We start from the raw sequence: 19,091 nt of genomic DNA, 5'->3' as shown, positions 1-19,091 counted from the left end.
CTGCAATCCTGAAAGAGTAAAAAACTATTATGTGATTATAATAGGTGGTTCGAACAATGTAGCCTGCAATGAAGGTTTTGATGTTACACGATCACTCAAGGAGAAATTAACGGCGCTTCAGCATTCTACAGTACTTATTGTGAACATTCCAAAGAGACACGACTTAATCCCACAGTCCTGTGTAAATTAAACTGTCTCTCACTCTAACTCTAAATTAGCAAAGACTTGTAAACAGTTTAGCAATACTTGTGTTGTAGATACGAGTAATTTTCAATGAGAGCTGTTTAACAGGTCAGGTAAACAAACCTCACGTACTCCTTCAAATCAACAAAATATCTCCTCAATCGGAACCTATTCCCCGTAACTGGCTCCAGCAATCCCATCAGACTAATTTTCAAGCTCAGAATTTCCATGAAACAGTTAACAATGAGCCAATTGTTTCTGAGCCCACAAATACTTTTTTAGACGAAAGCAGCCACTTTCAGAAAATACCAAAGCTATGACAATTTTGCACCATAATGTAGGACAACTTATAAACAACGTTAATGAAATTTCTGTTCTTTCAGATGACCCACAAGAGATAAAGGATGCCAATGTTTTATGCTTTATTGAACACCACATGAGAAATGTTGCAGCTCAGTGGTTACTGTCTACCAACACATTACTGTAGGTATATCATGAAGAATGGTGGATTAGTAGTGAACTCCACTTGCAGGTTGGTGTTGAAATTTTGGAGGATTTCATCGATTTTTTTTTCCCTTAAAGTTTCCCAAGAATTTTCAAAACTGTTGCTCAGATTGATGATGTCAGTGAGAGTAAGCAGTCGACCACCATGATCAGAAAGGCCAAGAACTGGATGTACACTGATATTGTTGACTCTTGACTTACCTATATATATACACTCCTGGAAATGGAAAAAAGAACACATTGACACCGGTGTGTCAGACCCACCATACTTGCTCCGGACACTGCGAGAGGGCTGTACAAGCAATGATCACACGCACGGCACAGCGGACACACCAGGAACCGCGGTGTTGGCCGTCGAATGGCGCTAGCTGCGCAGCATTTGTGCACCGCCGCCGTCAGTGTCAGCCAGTTTGCTGTGGCATACGGAGCTCCATCGCAGTCTTTAACACTGGTAGCATGCCGCGACAGCGTGGACGTGAACCGTATGTGCAGTTGACGGACTTTGAGCGAGGGCGTATAGTGGGCATGCGGGAGGCCGGGTGGACGTACCGCCGAATTGTGCAACACGTGGGGCGTGAGGTCTCCACAGTACATCGATGTTGTCGCCAGTGGTCGGCGGAAGATGCACATGCCCGTCGACCGGGGACCGGACAGCAGCAACGCACGGATGCACGCCAAGACCATAGGATCCTACGCAGTGCCGTAGGGGACCGCACCGCCACTTCCCAGCAAATTAGGGACACTGTTGCTCCTGGGGTATCGGCGAGGACCACTCGCAACCGTCTCCATGAAGCTGGGCTACGGTCCCGCACACCGTTAGGCCGTCTTCCGCTCACGCCCCAACATCGTGCAGCCCGCCTCCAGTGGTGTCGCGACAGGCGTGAATGGAGGGACGAATGGAGACGTGACGTCTTCAGCGATGAGAGTCGCTTCTGCCTTGGTGCCAATGATGGTCGTATGCGTGTTTGGCGCCGTGCAGGTGAGCGCCACAATCAGGACTGCATACGACCGAGGCACACAGGGCCAACACCCGGCATCATGGTGTGGGGAGCGATCTCCTACACTGGCCGTACACCACTGGTGATCGTCGAGGGGACACTGAATAGTGCACGGTACATCCAAACCGTCATCGAACCCATTGTTCTACCATTCCTAGACCGGCAAGGGAACTTGCTGTTCCAACAGGACAATGCACGTCCGCATGTATCCCGTGCCACCCAACGTGCTCTAGAAGGTGTAAGTCAACTACCCTGGCCAGCAAGATCTCCGGATCTGTCCCCCATTGAGCATGTTTGGGACTGGATGAAGCGTCGTCTCACGCAGTCTGCACGTCCAGCACGAACGCTGGTCCAACTGAGGCGCCAGGTGGAAATGGCATGGCAAGCCGTTCCACAGGACTACATCCAGCATCTCTACGATCGTCTCCATGGGAGAATAGCAGCCTGCATTGCTGCGAAAGGTGGATATACACTGTACTAGTGCTGACATTGTGCATGCTCTGTTGCCTGTGTCTATGTGCCTGTGGTTCTGTCAGTGTGATCATGTGATGTATCTGACCCCAGGAATGTGTCAATAAAGTTTCCCCTTCCTGGGACAATGAATTCACGGTGTTCTTATTTCAATTTCCAGAAGTGTACATAGGTGGTCGACTGCTTACTCTCACTGAGCAACAGTTTTGAAAATTCTTGGGAAACTTTAAGTGAAAAAAATCGATGAAATCCTCCAAAATTTCAACATCAACCTGCAAGTGATAGACTGGAGTCCAGTTTTCAATGAAACAGATGCGAACAAAAAGTATAATACATTTCTGAATGAATTTATATCTATCTTTGAAGCTACAGTTCTCCCCCTCCCCCCCCCCCCCCAAAAAAATAGAAACAGTACTGTTAACTCTGTCAATAAGACATGGATCACTGCAGGAATAAAAACATCCTACAGAACAAAGAGGATGCTGTATTACTCCCTCAGAACTTGTATTGATCCAAAGAAATGTCAGCACCACAAACATTACTGTAGTATCATAAAGAAGGTAATAAGTAAGTCAAAAAAGATGTCCATTAAGTCTGAAATTGATTAGTCTGACAACAAAATAAAAACAATTTGGAATGTAATAAAGTGAGAAACTGGCAAAAAAAAAGTTATGGGGAACAGGACACTCATTGAAATTAACAAGGTACCAATATAGTAAAGAAACCTGAAATGGTTGCAGAAATCTTCAACAGGCACTTTTTGTCAGCAGCAGAGAAGACAGGCTGTAAAGGTTCTATGGACGAGTCATTGGCTCTTCTACAGAAAGCTATCAGTAATAGACCCTCACAATTATCCTTGCCTCATGTTACAGTAAAAGGGATTTAAAGAATTATCATTTCATTAGAAGATAAGTCTGTTGGTGTGGACAATATTTCCTGTAAAATAGTGAAATATTGCCATAAATATATAAGTCCAGTCTTATGCAATGTATTCAATACATATCTGCAAGAAGGAATAGTCCCCAACAGGCCAAAACTAGCTGTAGTGGCACCATCCTTTTTAAAAAAGGCGAGAAAAACAATGTTACAAACTATCGCCCAATCTCCCTCTTAACCATCTTTTCAGAAATTTTTGATAAACTCATGCACAGGTTGACTGTCAATATCCTAAACAAGCATCAGTTTGGATTTTGTGCTAGTCTTTCTACAGAACAAGCAGTATTCTGTTTCACCAACCAAGTTCTGGAAGCCATGAACAAAATGTCTCCAGTAGGTATTTTTCTGACCTCTCAAAAGCCTTTGAATGTGTAAACCACTTAATCCTTTTGAAAAAGGCAGAATATTATGGTTTGGGTGGTACCGTGGGTTTGTGGCTCCAATCATACCTAAAGGACCGAAAGCAGACTGTACTGCTGAATCGCTCATCCAGAAAACCTGCCTCATCTGAGTGGGGCCGAGTAAGTTTTGGGGTGCCACAAGGCTCTGTTTTCGGTCCACTGTTATTTCTCATCTTCATTTATGATCTCCCACTTTGTTCTAATACAAACCATAAATTTACTCTTTTTGCAGATGACACTATACTTCTAATTGGCGATTTTACAGACAACAATCTTGAACGAACTACGATTAAAGTTTTCAATGATATTGTAAACTGGTTTTCTTCAAATGGCCTCCCACCCAATACGGATAAAACCCTTTACATGAGATTCCATACTCCACAAAGAAATTAAGTGCAGAGATCAAGAAATACAAAAAGCTGAGGATACAAAATTTCTGGGTGCTTACAAAGACAGCAAATGTAACTGGTCAGCACACATTCTTCAGCTTTATAAAACATAAAACACTTAGCTCAGCAATATTTGCACTATGGGTAATTGCTTCAGTGGATGAAGTAGACACCATTAAGGCTTCGTACTTCGGCTATTTTCAGTCATTAATGTCATATGCTATTATATTGTGGGGGAATTAACATCTTGCAAAGAAAATTTTCACTGCACAAAAAAAAAAAGAAACATTAGAATAATGAGTGGTGTTCATCACAGGCACTCTTTCAGGCACTTGTTTCGAAAGATGGGGATCCTTACCATCTCCTCACAACAGCCTTACTATGGTTCAAAAAGGAGCTTATTACTCCAGCATTAAGCTGTTTAATGCTCTCCCACCACACATCAAATGCCTTCACAAAATATTGCCAGCATTCAAACACTCAAGGAGTTCCTGATAGAGAAATCTTTATATACAATTGATGAATATGTGAATGTAAATGTACATAATCACTTAACTTGTGTTGTAAACTTAATATAATTAATTTTATTTTGAGTACAATTATTTATTGGTATTCTTTTATTTCCTTTGCAATATTTAGTTTATCTTGACTCTTGTATATATTGCACATCCTCAACATGTGAAACAAAAATGTTCTGTTAACTGAATGTGCTGTTGTTTAGCCGATATCTTATTTAAATTTTATCTTTTATTTATGTAAGATATCTTTCAACTGTGTACAATCTGACACATTGCATATCATTGCTATGTTACTCATCCGTAACATATGAAACACAATTTTCTCTTAATTGATTATGCTGTTGTGATTCTTGAGTTTCTCCCGGTGTATTTGATAATCAAAATATCCACGGGTGTGCTGTTGTTTAGTTGATTTTTATTTACATTGTATCTTTTTATACAAGTTATATTTTAACTATCTAGACTCTGACATGTTTCATATAATTGCGATTGATTCGCTACCAGGACCAACGGAACATGAATGAAATAAAAATAAATTATAAAACTGATCACACAATGCACACACTTTGCTATACCCTAGAACAATGTCTTCAGTTGATCCATAGGATATGTTCATAATCTCAGCAATCTTTGTTAAGAATCAATGATGGTCTTCCAACAACATGACATCAATCATGTGGACATTGGTTTCAGTCTTCAAAGTGAGTGCCTTTCGGGGTGTGGAGAATCTGCAAAGGTCATTTTTATCTGTCCAAAATCGTTCTTGCCACTCAAAAACTTGTTTTCCCCGTGGTTTGCCTTTTGTAGGCTCCCTCCAACACTTCCTATGTTTGTGATGGAGTTTTGTGAAGAAGAATGCAAATCTAATTGACATGCCTGCTGTAACTTGAGGTCCATCTTGGGTGCAGTAAACAAGCCCCTAAACTTTCCCTGTTTGTCTCCAACTGCACTCTGGCAGGTGACTGTATAAAGTATTATGTCACTCAGGGTCAGATATCTCCAGTATTTCCAATACCTATCTCAAGTGTGGGTGCTTTAGAATGCAAAAAAATAATTCTGTTTATTTTCTTACACCACCACATACAAGTAACTGGAACTGGAGTCTAATACTAGATGGTGCAGTTGTTGACCTAATTATTTTTGTGTAGAGGTTACACACCATTAAACAATGAACAAATAATTAAAAGTTTTGATGCATAATACTAATCTTCATTAACTCTAATACATGAATCATGTGCAGAACTTTGCAATATAAATGAGAAATACAGCTCTCCAATAGAAAGTAGTGTAGTGGTATAAAAGCCAACCAAGCATGATAAATTTGTTAGAATACACATTTTACCAACTGAATCGTGTGTGTGAAGATACACTGATGAGCAAATATACTATTATTACTGCCCACCAGGAGATCAAATGCCACCTGGCAGCATTTTGCAAGTGAATCGATAAGGAACATATATATGCACACAAGAAATGAATGGGGAAATATTCTAGTGATGATATGGACTGCAAAACTATACATTCACTGACATGACTGACTTTGACAAAAACCTGACAGTTATGGCCTGGCACCTAGAAATAAGCACCTCAAAGTGGTGAAGCTGGCTGTCTGTCAATGTGCTACTGTTGTGAGCATCTACGGGAAGTGGTTGATGGATGGTGAAACCAATGTTTGCAACAAGTTCTAGCATGTCCCCACATCATCAAAGTACATGGAGGTCCAAAGCTTCCCCATCTGTAAATCAGAATAGCCAGTCATGTGCGGCAGATCAGAGGACAAAAAGCTATGCTGGTGTTGGTACCAGAGGTTCAGAGCCCACCATTTACTTCCCATTGTTAAGCCTGGTGTCTCCAGAAGGTAAGACCACTGTGTGTGCCCATGCTCATCCTACAACATGATCAATTGACTGCACTGGACATGTCATAAACAGGATTGGACCACAAACAAAAATATGAATGCCCTGACTAGATGAGTGATGTTTCTTGGTACACCAGATTGGTGGTGTCCAGATGTATCATCATACAAATGAATAGCTGCTCAAATCAGGCACCACAGCACAAATTCAGGCATATACAGGCTGTATTATGCTATGGGGGACATTAACCTGGACTCTTGTGGGACATGTGGCAGACCCTCAAGGCACAATGAAAGCTGTGGACTTCATTATTCCAACCGCCTGCATCCCTTTCTGACAAGTGTCTTTACCAAGTGTGATGGCATCATTCACCACAATAACTGTGTCACAAGGTCAGGATTGCACTGAAGTGGTTTGGGATGCACGACAGCTCATGTTGATGTGTTGGCCACACAATCTACCTGATATGACCTCAATGAAGCACATCTGGAATGCTATGAAGTGTCACTCAACACACGCAAACCACTGTTCTGTAACTAACTGAAATTGTGTGACCTATTTCTAGTGCAACATACTTCTGGAAACCTATAAACAACTTGAGTCCATAGCATGCAAAACCACTGCTGCACTGTGTCCAAAACGTAGCACAACACATTAAGTAGATGGTCGTTAAGCTTGGCTTATCACTGTATGCTTGCTATCATCACATATTTCATAATGGAGAATTAGTGCTAAACCTCAGCACAATTGTATATCAGGTGCTAGTATTGAGAAACCATGCTGGATTAAAATAACTATTCTCATTTCTGTGATCTTCCTCCAGTGTTCTACTAATTTGTATGGGTGACAGATGTGCCATTGATATTATAATTTTTTCTGTCTCTGTGCCTAGTACATACAGACAGCTTCAAAAATCTTGAAATCATAATACCTATTGAACAATAATCAACCACTACCCTACTATAGCATATCTCCCAACTGACTACTGCATCGCACAATATGATTACTGCCGTAGGTGAACTATCCCTCACAAATTACTAACTTCTGGTCTATGTCTGACAGGGACATAGCACCATTAATCACAAAGAAAATAAAAATTTCTGTGACTTATCTGTAGTATTTAGTACAGAAATTTCCTGTAACGTTAAATTGCTGAGACGGGTTAGTCCTACTGTCATATTATTGATGTCTCTCTAACACACATCTGTGCGTTTCTTCACAATTCTGGCACTTGTTAATAGTTTTACATAACGAATAAAACATGTGTACCCTTCATTATACATGCTTTATTGTTTAGTCCTTGAGAGCATTGACTAGAGAAAATTAATTCAATCAAGTGTTACATGTCTGTGGTTCATAATCCGTATGTAGCAATGAATGCCTCTTAAGATGACCCCACTGGGTAAAAGATTTCCCACAAATATCACATTTATGTGGTCTAATTCCAGTGTGTATTAACAAATGCTTCTTCAGTGTACTCAACTCGGTAAATGATTTGCCGCACACATAACATTTCTGAGGTCTTATACCTTTGTGTATCAATGCATGTGTCCTGAGATTATGCAGATGAGTAAATAATTTGTCACAAACATGACATTTGTGGGGTCTCAGTCCTGTGTGTATTAATATGTGCTTCTTAAGATTACCCGCTACAGAGAAAGATTTGCCACATGTGACACATATGTGTGGTCTCTTTCCAGTGTGTATCATTGCATGTCTCTTCAGATCATGTAAGGCAGTAAAAGAATTACCACAAATATCACATTTATGTCGTCTCGTTCCGGTGTGTATTAAAGTGTGCTTCTTCACATGACCCAGCTCAGTAAAAGATTTGCCACAAATATCACATTTATGGGGTCTCATTCCAGTGTGAATAAATGTGTGCCTCTTGAGATCACACGAGTGAGCAAAAGACTTGCCACAAACACCACATGCATGCGGTCTCTTTTCAGTGTGTATTAACACGTTCGCTGCGGCTGACGCTTATAAGCGTTTCCGCGATCAACACGCCAGAGCGGCTGACGCTCATAAGCGTTTCCGCGATCAACACGCCAGAGCGGCTGACGCTCATAAGCGTTGCCGCGATCAGCAAGCCAGTGCGGGTAACACTTATAAGCGGTGCGCTCGCTAGCTGAGTTCTCACTAGGGGAGGTCGCCAACTGGGACACGCCGATTTCGTCCGAATTGTTTCTAGAAAGAGGTGGGACTCCACATAACGTGCCCGAAATATTTCGCCTGAGTTGGCCATAGGAAAGGAGAACATGCTCTCGAAAGTTGTTCCGATAGCACTATAGGAGGCTATACCTTATTTAGCGCTCTGTTCGTCGTTATTGGCGTAGAGTAATGGTCAAGCGCATTGCTCACGAAACAGGCGACTTGGGATCAATCCCAGGTCCGTCCTGATTTTTTTTTCTCATTTTTATTTTACTTCGTATCTTCAGAGTGTTCGGTTATTTACGGTAGATGTATATTTCTATCGTCAAGTCAAAAATCTAATTAAAAGATTACAAAGTGCCCCTGAATAACTCCAACAACAGCGAGAGGTATCATCAAGAGAAGATGCAATTAAAATACATTCGACCGTGCTGCATCAATTCAGTGCTCTTGTGGACACCCCTATGATCTAGTACGCTTGGTTTGCATCCAAACTATTAGAGGAAACACCTTAGTTTTAAAACTTGAATTAAGTGTGCTTTCCAATGAAGCATGTTGCAGAGAAATGTAACTGCTCAAACAATGCCTTCATAAAATGTGCCTAGAGTGAAACATATATGTTTCACATGTTTCTATGATATGTCACCATAAAAATGGCAAAACTTCTACTGTCGTAATGAATAAAAAGTAGCGCACGTAATCACAAGAATCTTTAAAATCTTTATTTTCATTAAAACTTTCGCCTAGTTATATAAATATACTACTTGAATGTATTTAAATTCTACGGTAAATAGTTGCAAAATCTGACGAAACCAAGGAAAATAAGAATGAAAACAATTGAAAAAAATTAGGAAGCACCTGGGATTGATTCCAGGTCGACTGTTTCGTGAGCAATGCGCTTGACCATTACGCTACGCCGTCAACATGTTCGTTGCGGCTGACGCAAATAAGCGGCGCGTTCACTAGCAGAGTTCTCAGTTTAGTTTGTTCGGCTGTGCACTCGTGTTAGTTCAAGTAACCAACGACATATCACGTAACGTGTTCCTGTCTGCAGTTGTGTGTTTTCGTTTTTTGTCGTCTGTGTTGTGCATTGTTTGCAATGGCGGCGAATGAACCGACACCGGGGCCTTCGAACGCGAAAAAGTGTAGGAAGAGTGACCAATATACTGACCATGAGTTACTACGTGTGTTAGAAGATAGTGATGTAGATTTCAGAGAGGACGAACCAGATGAGGGTGACTGGCATTTGGAGACTGCAGAAACAGACCACAGTGATGACAGTGTGGAAGCAGAACTGTCCAGTATGTTTCGTGACAGTTCGGAATCGGACGATACGGGCGACGATGATGAGGAAATCGCCGACGATAAAGAACCAGCGCTCGCAGAGGTAAGCAAACCAGGTGTTACGTGGCATGAAGAACCACATGGGATGCAGTATCACCCGTTTACGAAAGCAGAATGTTTGCTGATGAAGCCTGCTGGCAATACGCCAATGGATTTCTTTAGGCTACTGGTTACAGATGACATACTGCAGCTCATAGTTGACGAAACAAATGATAACGCACGGAATATATTTGCGAGCGCAAATACACAAGAGGGCTCTAGAATTAGTAATTGGAAACCCGTAAGTATAGAAGAAATACTTGTCTTCCTGGGGATTTCATTACATATGGGTAATGTCAAATGTGCCCGACTACAAGACTACTGGAAGAGGGATCCGCTGTTCGAAAATAAAGGAATAACGATGAGTATGAGCAGAGACAGATATTTGCTTATCTTACGCGCATTGAATTTTGCAAAAAATCCAGAGTCAGGCGAACCGAAACCAAATGATCGACTGTATAAGATACGCCCTATATTGAATTATTTCAACAACAAAATGTGTAATGTGTATTATCCAGGTAGGGATTTCTCTTTAGATGAATCAATGATTCTTTGGAGGGGACGATTGTTATTTAGACAATACATAAAAAACAAAAGAAATAAGTATGGCATCAAATTGTACATGCTAAATAACCCAGACGGCTTCATCAATAAATGCGCTGTGTACACGGGGATGCGTGGTGATATGGGGGGAAAAGGGCATGCTGAAAAGATAGTATTGCATTTGTTAGAAGAGAAGGTGAATGTTGGCCATCACATTTACATGGACAATTTTTACAACAGCTTTGCCTTAGCTAAAACCCTGTTGAATGCAAAAACACATTGCACCGGGACACTAAGGGTAAATAGGAAAAATACCCCTAAAGACGTGGTATGCGCCAAGCTGGGGAAAGGGGACACCATAGCACGATATTCGGACGGGGTAATGATCGGCAAATGGAAGGATAGACGAGAGGTCTCCTATATTTCCACAGAATACCCCAATACAATGGAACGTGTGCAGAATGCACGCCAGCAAATAGTCGCGAAACCACTGCCAATTATCAGATATAATAGTTGTATGTCTGGGACCGATAGGCAGGACCAGATGTTGTCTTATTATTTATGTGAACGAAAGACAATCCGCTGGCCAAAGAAACTATTCTTCCATGTAGTTGACATGCTAATGTTCAATGCACATTACCTATATAATAAATACTCAGGGCATAATATGACTTTGTATGATTATAGAATACAAATAATAAAGGGACTACTTCCACCAATGGACGTTACAAAAGGTGTGCGTAACAAATGTAAAGACACACATGTTGTGCAAAAGCGGGACGCAACGGAAGGGACGAAGCAAGTTATGCGGAAGCGACGTAAAACGTGCGCGGCACGGGGCAAGCGTACGGATACACCATACGTGTGTATAACGTGTCCAAACCAACCTGGATTCTGTTTGAACTGCTGCACAATTACACATCCATAATGTAATGGGACGTCGTATCTACAGAGGAAGATCTGTTTGTGTTTGATTTGTAAAGTGTTTGTTTTATTTGATAGCCATGTAAATATAGTTACATTGGTTGCTCAGAATATGATGTTTCTGTACAGTACCGTATGTGGACTTATTTGTGGTTTGCTATAAAAACATCACCTCTACACCTTGAAAACTTATTTGTTACTAGCTGCAGTGCCCGGCGTTGCCCGGGTGTGTATTCATTCCTGTCTTATTTTAGTCCATCTGCTTCTTCTCTCTCTGTCCATCGCCTCCTGTTCTATCGCTATCTATTTTCCATTCATCTCAGTTCCGTTTTCACACAGGTCAATCTTCATGACATAATATTTCCTGTACTGTGTGTCCCACAAGAATATAATTTTCCATGTTTCCCGGGAAGAATATTAGGAAACTGCAAAATGAGGTGCGAATGGAGTTGGTATTACAGACGTAATACATTACAACCACATGCATAGTGGGACGGATTTTCGTGCGTTTCATAGTTTTGACGTCATATCTCCTGTACTACGCGTCATACTATGATATAATTTCAAAGCTACATTTAGTGGTATATATGCATATCCTCTGCAAAATTCTTCGCGAATAGCTTTAGTAGTAATGACATAATAAATAGAAATCACAAACCTGATGTTGCGGTTATTCAAGAACAGAATTGTTTATGACGTCATATCTCCTGAACTATATATCGTAAGTAGTTTTTGCTACCATAGCAAATGATTCATTACCTTAGAGAAGATTTGTACCAAATTTGATTGAAATCGGTGTACTAGTTTAGGAGCAGATGTGGAATATCGTCACATGATGCGGCCGTTTTTGACGAATTACATTGTTCATGACGTCATATCTCCTGACGTATGTGTCGTATGTGGTTCTTACCCCTACAGTGATAGTTTTCCGATAATAGGAATATGTGTACCACGTTTCGTTGAAATCGGTCCAGTAGGAGGAGATGTGGAACATACATACATACACATACAGTCATTTTTATAATATGTATATATTTGTGATTGGGTTTCCATAGCACCACATTGCAGACGAGTCCTGTTTCTTTTTCTTCGTTTTATAAATCTTTTGGTGTTTTCCGACTAATTCTTTTTCAATGGAGTGGATTTGTCACTTGTGTGAATTGCATTTTCTGTCCAGTTAGCAATACAATAAATAAATAAGGGGCTTTGTTAGAATTGTTTGCAATAAATGCATGTAACGCTTATAAGCGACAGACAGCAGGCAGCATTTATCACATGATCGGCATGCAGCTAAAGTGTACTTGTATTTCTATATCTAGCACCTCTTCCGCAGACGTTATATTCGTTGCCAATATTACGTTCGTGCACAACATGAATTTGTCGCAAAACTAGACATTAGTCTTGCGATCAAAATTTAGGCGTGTTCATAATTTGTATTCAGCCAGGTATGGATTACGAAATATAAATTCCAGCAGTATCTTATTATAACTTGAAACTGCTGACTTCCCTTGCAGAACAAAGTTTTATTCATCCATAAGAATTATGAAAAGATACAGTGGCGAGCTAAGTCGGTAACTATGTAAAGTTATTTCCTCGAAATAAAAATCATAGAAGGCCGTGCGGCTGCAAAGAGAAGTGATTGCAGCGCTCCTGGCAGCTAGCCCCGAACTGTTTTGACTGAGTGGAACGCTGCGCCTCTGGTAGCCAGCGTACGAACTCCAAACGAATCAGCTGGCGGCATCTAGTTTATTCGCCACAAACTTACAGGTTTCGCAGGGCTATGATTTCAGCTCTCAGCGCACGTGCGCTTACAAGCGTCCGCCTCGCGCGTTAGCGGCTCGCACTGGCGACCGCAGCGAACATGTTAATGAATGTCGCTTCAGATCACAGACCAGAGTAAAGGACTTGTCACAAATATCACATTTGTGGGGACTCAGTCCAGTGTGTGTCAAAGAATGTCTCTTGAGATGACCCGACTGAGTAAAAGACTTGCCGCAAACACCACATTTGGGTTGTGTCTTTGTTGTAAGTAGTGCAGTGTGGTCAACAACATTACCCACTGCAGAGGTAGTTCCATAATCATCATATCTGTCTTGTTCCTCAGCACTGTGTGTAATAGATGTTGTATGTCTGCCACATATATCATTAAAGGATTTCTTGGAAATTTTACAAGTTTCCTTGGATGAAGATTGTTTCTCCGTCTGTTTAGTGACAGACACTTCCTTATCACCTTCGAAGAAGTTGTTTCTGTAGTCATCGCTGCTGTCAAATTTCTTGTTATTGTCAGGAGATAAAGCTTTGTCATTCTCACTCATTTTCAAATGTTTGTTTAAGGTGACGTGACTGGGAAACACCTCACCACATGACTTACAAACATATGTAGGTGGCTGTACACCATCAATGTGGATAAAGACATGCATTATGAGTTTGTATTTTGAAGGAAAGCTCTGTAGGCAAAAACTACAGCAAAATGTATCAAAATCCTTTTTCCTTAAACTACATTTTAGAATGACGCTGAATAGGCTATCTTTTACTGAGGTCAATCCATGTGTATGAGGTCCAACCACAGTGAAATCTGGCGACTTCTCTGCACACACCTCCAGCTCATTGTACACCACTTCTTGATTTACAGTTTCTTCAAATGAAATGCCACAACTCTCGCTATTATTTTGAATCAGCCTGCAGAATAATGAGAATAGTGTTAAATATTTGCTTATAAGGTCCACAAAAACAATATTTCAGTGTCCACAAAATCCATGACTATAATCTAAAAGTAATGAAAGTGTGCACACAAAAAATTACAATGGCAGTGAATGTTAGTGAAATAGAATAACCAAGGTATTCTACCAAAAAGGCTATAATTTTGTTAATTTAACGACTTTTCATAAATACAATGGCCAAAGGAATTTGAATAGTGATTAACTTTAATCACTGCTGACTTAACTTGCAAATTTTTTGTAGATATTGCAATGCAGAAATGTCATTCTTTTTAACATACAGTGCTGAAAGCTACTGTATGACACCAATTCCATATATTTACATAACAGAATGCCTGTGTGTTGAAAAATTCTAAAAATAGGAGGTTTAACCACTTGCCCACGTCCTAAGAGATGGGTCTGGGATCTGTTATTGTGTTTCCACTGTGCTCTACAAAGTGGATTTGGGATATGCCCATTGCCTCCCTGCACATGCTCTCTGAACTGAGTCGGGGCTGCCAGATAGTGCTGTGTTGCATGTTCGACGAACGAGTAATGCCATCAAAGCATCCATGATCCTAATCTTTGCAAGATGAAGACACTGAAAGATTATACAAATAAAAGTGGTAATAAATGGTCCAGTTACAGTTCTTAAAGCAATAGAAAACTCGTGACGATGTGGACTTTCACGATGGATATAGGAGTGCGCATATAGCAAAGCAACAAACCAACTACGAACTCCAGGCATTGTTCTACATAATGTGGTCTGTTAATTGTAGTGTGGATAGGACTACATTTGCATTTATGGGGACACCAGGTGTACAAATTCATTTTACAGATCCTAAAAATGCATCTGATGGTTTCAGATTTTTTGGTGGTGGGTTGCTAGTAATGCTAACTAATGAGATTAACAAATATTTTAAATGCTGCATAACTTCACATGTGGACACACTGAAACAATATTTGTTTATGTGTGCGAATAAGTACCGACAGACAGAGGGGAATTGCATTAGTTGATTACTCTTATTCCTTTAAGGCATAATGCAAGTACCTTATTTTGAAGTGTATTACTCAAGGAAAGGAATTCTTGAAACACCAATTTTCCAAAAAGTAATATTTTGATGTAGATTTTGTCTTCTGTTGGAGTTCTGTCATTTCAATATTAGTTTATATTCCTGCTAAATTCCTGGTGTTTCAAGAATTCCTTTCCTTCTGTAATACATTTCAAAATGTATTACTCAATAGGGTACTTGCACAATGCCTTATAGTGTTAACAGTTCAATCAACAAATGCATTTTGCCACTGTTTGTTGGTACTAATTTGCACATATACAACTACCATTTCAATGTGCCCACATGTGAAGTTACGAAGTATTTAACATTTGTTCATCTCATTATTTACCATTACAAACAACCCATCATCAAAAAATGTGAAAATATTCCTGATAACTTTAAAGAGAAGCCTTTTCCCAAACAAGAATTATATATTGACTAGTCTCTTACTATGAAAGAGCAGGTCTCCCTCTCCCTCTCCCTCTCCCTCTCTTTCTCTAATATATACAAAATAACCACACTCATGGCAATAAAATATGCTTGTACAATAACGAGAAAGTTGCTATTTATGTCACTTTATAATATACATACTATAATACACTGCATTTGTGCCCCAATATAGTGGATACCCTCTTTCATCTAAAGTTACTTACCATTTTTACACACAGTATAAGTCCTCAATTATCTGGTTTTCTTGTCTCTGAAAGCCGTGACTGTACTGGCACAGTTATAACTAACAAAGGCAATACCACCTAGTCTGAGGGAAGTAAAACATAGGAAGGGAAAATTGCAACTTTTTTGCAGAGGAGAATGTGATGTGATGAGACAAAAAAATGTTTACACACTTTATAGTATTTAGAGTGATGAACTACAATGAACTGAAGAAAGAAAAAAAAAAAAACAGCTACAAGTTATCTTCAAAGAAAATGACAAGACTGAGGAAACTGTCTCTGAAAATATTATATAATGTAACTGCCATCTGATGCGTGTTGCAGCTCTAAATTAATACTTCTTGCACACGAAAATCTGAAGAATTTGGGAGACTACTTCCAAATGCAACATATTGAGAGCTTACTTTAAAAATGCAGTCCATTTCTCAATTCTCCCTCTCGGCAAAGTTTCAGCTCGAACATGATTAGTGGGATGACAATTTACTAAACGTATTTCTTCGACTGAGAAGAAATAGACACTGCCAAGTGTGTTGGAGCAAAAGACATCAATGGAAAGTAAATAAGAGGAGCACATGTTCAATCTGAAGAGTGCGATGTTCAATTGTGTGCAGTACCATGTTATGAACCGTATGATACGGAAATTAATTTCTAAACAAATATTGTACAAGAAAACTCTTGTATGCATTAGCTCTTCTACTGAAAAGAATCAAATTACTTGGCACATAAAAACTGTGCGCCACGTCAGGATTCAAATGGATGGCGTAACATGGGTTTGTCTGGATTAACATGTGCCACTTTTATCCTCTTATGCCGATGAAAGATGTTCATAAAAAACTTGAAATGTTACTCAGGTAGATGTTAAATGTGGGATGTTCCACTATGCATGTCCTTCTTTGATGCAAGTGGAAATAGATGCCAAAGCATTCATCATGGCATAGCAGCAAGGCATGACAGCATATGGGTGTCTCCACCGGCTTTGGCGGCTCACTTATACTTTGGCATTGCAACTTGGCAGTACCTTGGAAGTCTTAGTGAAAAGGAGCACTGCCAAAACTGTAAACGATGCAACTGAGGAATGCAATGAGAAGTGTCATTCTGTGTAACGACAATGCATTATACATTTTAGGGCCTGCCAAAAGGAGACCAATCTAATACATTTTTTAAACTTATTTGACATTTTATGCACAAACCTTCAATCCCTTTCAAAGTATCCTCCACTTGCTCCAATACACTTGTCTACTGTATTTTCCATTTTTCAAAACATTGTTTACATTCGTCTTTCGGGTGTTTAACAGTGCCCATATTTCTGCTCTCCACATCAATAACATCAGCAACACACTTCCCTTTCACATCTCTCTTCATTCTACGGGGTGGTTCGAAAAGTTCTCGGAATTTAGATCACTAAAACTTTTTTTTAATTTTTCAATGTAGTCTATTTGTAGATTAATGTACTTTGTCCATGTTGTTTCAGTACCTTGATCCCATCTCGAAAATGAGTTTCCTCCAGGCCTACAAAATAGATGTCAACTCTAGCTATCAATTCTTCGTTTGAAGTGAATCTTTGTCCACCAAGAAAAAATTTCATTTTTGGGAGGAGAGGGAAAAGTGATGGAGCCATATTAGGAGAATAAGGCACGTGTGGCAACAATTCATACCTTAGTTTGTGTAACTCTGCCATGGCGACTGCACGCGTTCTTGATTCAGAGTCAAGAGCCGTGGCACATATCTTACAGGTAATTTTTTCATTTCTAATTCTTCAGTTCAAATCTGACATAAACTTCAGATGAAATCTGGCAAGCATGAGCAATTTCACGCACTTGCTATCAGTGATCCTCCATTACCATTTTGTGCATTTTTGCAACGATTTCTGGAGTAGTGACACATCTTGGCTGACCACTGCGTGGGTCATCATCTAAGCTCTCCTGACCAAATTTAAATTCATTTGTCCACTTGGCAACAGCTGAATATGAAGGGGCAGAGTCCCCCAGTGTATTCTAGAAATCAGCATGAATGTCCTTTGCTTTCATACTTTTCATTACAAAGTACTTAGTAACTGGTCAAATCTCTATTTTTTCCATCCTTATAAATCACTACGTGGGAACAACAAAAGACCCACGTCACCGCCACAGCTCTCTTCCAAAAGCACTGAGGTGGCACGTGTTTACAGGCAACAGTCCAATTAATATTACATGAACAACTAGCAGTGACCTCTCGTGGTGATTCCAAGAACTTTTCAAACCAACCTTGTACAAAACAAAACAAAAAGTCACAGCGGTTAAGGTTGTATGAGTATTAAGGAGCTGGGGTCACACCATTTTTGGTCAAGAACCATCATGCAGACAGGGTTCAATCACACAACTGTCACAAATCAGGCCGCTTCTGCTGAATACCGTTGCGCTATTTTTCCGAAAATTTCAATTAGAAAGTTTGGTCAACTGTCTGACCCTGCAGAGAAAACTGGATGACTCCTCTCTCACACAGAAAAAACAAACCAGCATTGTTTTAATGTTTGATTTCACTTTATGTGCTTTGTTGGAGTGAGGAACTTTGGCTTGATTGATGGTTTGATTCTGGATCATAAGCATAGCACCCAAGTTCTGTCACCTGTAATAATTTTTAAATAGAATGTTTTATCTATTTCTGGACTCTTCTTTCACAGAACAGCATGCTTCCATATGACCTTCTTTTTGCTCAGCAGTCATCAGCTGTGAGACAAATTTGGCAGAAACCCTTTTCATTCCTGTATCTTCTCTCACAATTTGCTGCACTGAACTCCAAGTCACTCAACAGTTCCCCAATGTCCTCAATGGTCCGTCGTCTATCTTTGTTGGTGACTGCATGAATGTTTTCAACACTGTCACGTGTTTGGGCCGTGGAAGAACGATCAGAGTGAGGTTTCTCATCAACTGACATTTCACCATTTGTGACATGAGAAAACTACTCGAACACTTTACTTTTCCCACATAGCATCATCCTTGTATGTCGTTTTTAACATATCAAGAGTTTCTGTTCCACTTTCTCAGAGAAAAATGCAGAATTTCACCACCATACACTGTTCACAAAAATCAGCCATTGCAGAAATGACAATCACACAAAACATTTATCACAACAAACCCTACTGAAACTAGTTCTGCCCTTCAGTGACAGTACTTTGCTTACTGATTCTAGAATGTTCCCTATGTGTTCCTAGCACCAAAACACGGTACTATAAAAGCCATGTCCAATAAACAATTTGTTCGGTTGGTTTTGGGTACCCCTCGTACATGTTACAATGTATTGTGAGGTACAAGTTATGAGTGATCTACACTCACACTCAATAATGTAAGTAATCATACAGTGGAAACGTTGCTGTTATAATGAAGAAGATTTATCACAAATCTGATTGTCATTTCGGCAGTGTAAATAGACCAGA

The 19,091-nt window shown here is 40.0% G+C and overlaps 1 long non-coding RNA gene across 1 annotated transcript in view; it reads right to left on the bottom strand.

Annotated features, from left to right (window-relative positions):
• Nucleotides 1-13,859: 13,859 nt before the first annotated feature.
• LOC126426956 (uncharacterized) overlaps nt 13,860-19,091 on the bottom strand; it is a 30,318-nt gene continuing 25,086 nt past the window's right edge. The window contains exon 3 of the long non-coding RNA XR_007576467.1: nt 13,860-13,939. This is a non-coding gene — a long non-coding RNA (uncharacterized LOC126426956). The remainder of the gene's footprint in view (nt 13,940-19,091) is intronic.

This window comes from Schistocerca serialis, chromosome 11 (assembly GCF_023864345.2).
Source record: "Schistocerca serialis cubense isolate TAMUIC-IGC-003099 chromosome 11, iqSchSeri2.2, whole genome shotgun sequence".
In the NCBI taxonomy this organism is placed as follows: Eukaryota; Metazoa; Arthropoda; class Insecta; order Orthoptera; family Acrididae; genus Schistocerca; species Schistocerca serialis.
Note: the sequence above shows the minus strand (reverse complement) of the source record. Positions and strands in the feature narration are given on the sequence as shown.